Source organism: Halyomorpha halys, unplaced genomic scaffold (genome assembly GCF_000696795.3).
Source record: "Halyomorpha halys isolate HHAL.00 unplaced genomic scaffold, Hhal_1.1 Scaffold1729.1, whole genome shotgun sequence".
Lineage (NCBI taxonomy): Eukaryota > Metazoa > Arthropoda > Insecta > Hemiptera > Pentatomidae > Halyomorpha > Halyomorpha halys.
The window spans coordinates 22076-24866 of NW_027115678.1; the positions used below are offsets into that span (position 1 = coordinate 22076).

Here is a 2791-nt window from a genome sequence, read left to right on the forward strand (position 1 = left end):
TGTAACTTAAACAATAGAATTTTATTTTTCATTTAATCATGTTCATTTTTCAATTATACATTCCACTCCAACCCAACCAGCCAACCAAAAGTGAACTGTGTCCGGCAATTTGGTTGAGGGTTCATGCTTCATACATAATGGTCCCATACCTGGCTGGATATTTCTAAATTCTAATAATGTTTTAAGTTTCAAAATCAGTGTTCACACATAAAGTCCATGCCAGACCTAATCATTCATTAAGTTCAGATTCATTGTTCAATTTATTCAAATATAGTTCAGTGAAATAGTAGTGTATAAACATAATGTATTGTTCTTACCTGAACTAAGAAAAAGGCCATTTCAGCTGGGTTGATGAAGTTCCATACTTACATGTTTAATTATATCCATACTGAATGTTTTATAATTCAATGTTAATATAGGAAGAAAATGACTTCATATAACATTGCGCAGAACATACATTCATACCATGTCAGTTAAATTAAGATTCACTAATACCCTTATTTCTTCATTAACATGATTTACAATCCATAACATTTAATGAATCTTAAATTCAGTAATTTAAGAAAAAAAATTCTCAAATGTATTAGCAATATGTTCTATTTTCATTTCATTTATGTAAGTTTTCAAAGTGTAACATGCTTAATGGACAGATAGCTAACTAATTTTAAATAATTCTTTCAATCTACAGCCAATTTTAAATTTATTAATAAAGTTTAAGTTTAATTAATTTGTCTTGGGTTAATTAATTCAATTTCAAGTATATTCAAATTAATTTTGTTCATTTCACATGCATTATAACCTAACTTCATAGTGATAAAGGATAACTTAATGAAACACTCACTTCTATTTCTCACAATTTTATTTCATTAGTTCCATAGCAATCATTTATAAGTTTAATTAACAAGTTGTTAATTAAAGTAAAGCCTTTAAGTTAGACAAGTTACAAACAATGGTGTACCTAATATCTTGATTCACTTTAATCATATATGTTTTGTTTCATTTCTTATTCACAGCATAGTATATATATAAAGGGTTATTTATGCATAAATAGAGTTGATTCCATAATATATAAAAAATTAGGTTAAGTGTTATCAGGTTCTAAAACTCAAGAAAAGAAAAAAGGAACCAGTAATGACACTCCCGGTTGCAACTGAAACACTAATTTATTCATCTCAGCACTCCTCTATATATATCATACAATCAGCTGATCGCCTCAGTCAGCTGACATCGAAGTAACAGCTGACTCAGGCCATTACACCTCCCCCCCACCTGATGAAACAAAAACAATCCTAAACAAAAAACAATGACTAGAATAAATAACAAAATTATCTGTAATATTATCTGATGGTGGCTGGAAATATGAGAACACTCCAGTTATTATGTTGTCATTGGAAGTTTTAACTCTTCAATATGGACAATTCTCCTCTTTTTTGGTTCTTTGATATTTTCTACAGTGGCAATATTTTGTTTTCTAATAATTATCACCCTGAATGGACCCTAGTATCGCTGTATTTCCTTACCCCGGTAAGACCCCAACTTTCTGTACACGATCGTCCCGATTTTGATCGCTTCCATCCTGTCTGTGACCTTTAAATTCTCCCGGCCACCCTTCTGTTTTTTTTCCTTTTCCATTCTTCCTCGTGCCTTCATCCATAAGTTTCTTTGAGCGACATGGTTGTTATGTATCTCCTCACCGTCCACTGCCGTGCCCTTATAGTACCGCCGGTGTCTTCTGCTCTTGGGATGCCCTAGTATGTTAAGATGTCATGTTACGTCAAGGTAAGGTCTTTCATTTCTCTCCGAATCGTTGCTTTGTCGAATTCTCTGCCTGAATCTGATGCGATACGCTTTGGAACTCCATATAATTGGAACCACAATCGGAGAGCAGCCAACACTGCTTCTGACGACTTTTCCTGCACCTGTTGCGCCATTGCCGCCTTACTGAAGAGATCAATTATGGTGATCTATTTAAAACCTCTCCATGTGAATGTATCGATCTGCAGATCGTTGAGCGGTGCATCTGCGGTAGGTGTCTCCTCTTGTCCTCCTTTTGGTTGGTTTCGGTCATGTTTCGTGAGTAGACAAACCTCCGTGATTGTCTTCTTTATTCCCTACTAAAAGTACTTTCTCTTCAACTCTCGCAGTGTCTACGAGAGTCTCTGGATCCCTGGGATTCATCGGTGATTTGTCTTGCCCTAGTGATATGCTATGGTCACCTCTTTTTGCCGTTCGTCTTCCTGAAGAGTTTCCACCATATGCTTGCGATGGATGAGCCATCCCTATTTGTTCGCTGTGCCCTATCCGGTTGATACTACGTCCATGTTATACTGTGCGAGGAGCTCCTTGCACCTTTTCAACTTTCCCACCCATTGCAGAGACCTGTGGTCAGAGTGTACCCTAAACCTTCTGCCAAACACATAGGATCTAAATTGGCCAAAAGCCTACACTATTTCCAAGAGCTCTCGTTCCAGCTCACTGTATCTGGCCTCCGTTTCTGTCAGGCGTCCACTGGCGTACGCCACTGGGCGATCTCCTCCTTCATCTTCCTGAGATAGCACCGTTCCCAGCGCGTACTCACACGCGTCTGTAGTGATATTAAATTGCCGGATAAAGTCCGGGAACGCAAGCACCGGCTCCTACTGCAGCTTCTCCATGCACCACCGGATGTTGTCTTCCACCATCGGGATAATAATCACTGTTCCGGTTAACCTACGGCAACCGAAAGGTTGAATTGGAGGGGGCACCATCAAACATCATGGCATAATAGCCTACAGGATATATTAGCGCCCAT

At 37.8% G+C, this 2791-nt stretch overlaps 1 protein-coding gene across 1 annotated transcript in view; it reads left to right on the forward strand.

Moving 5' to 3' along the window:
- LOC106690466 (cell adhesion molecule Dscam2-like) overlaps positions 1 to 2791 on the forward strand; it is a 57684-nt gene that overhangs the window by 16994 nt on the left and 37899 nt on the right. The window lies entirely within an intron of this gene.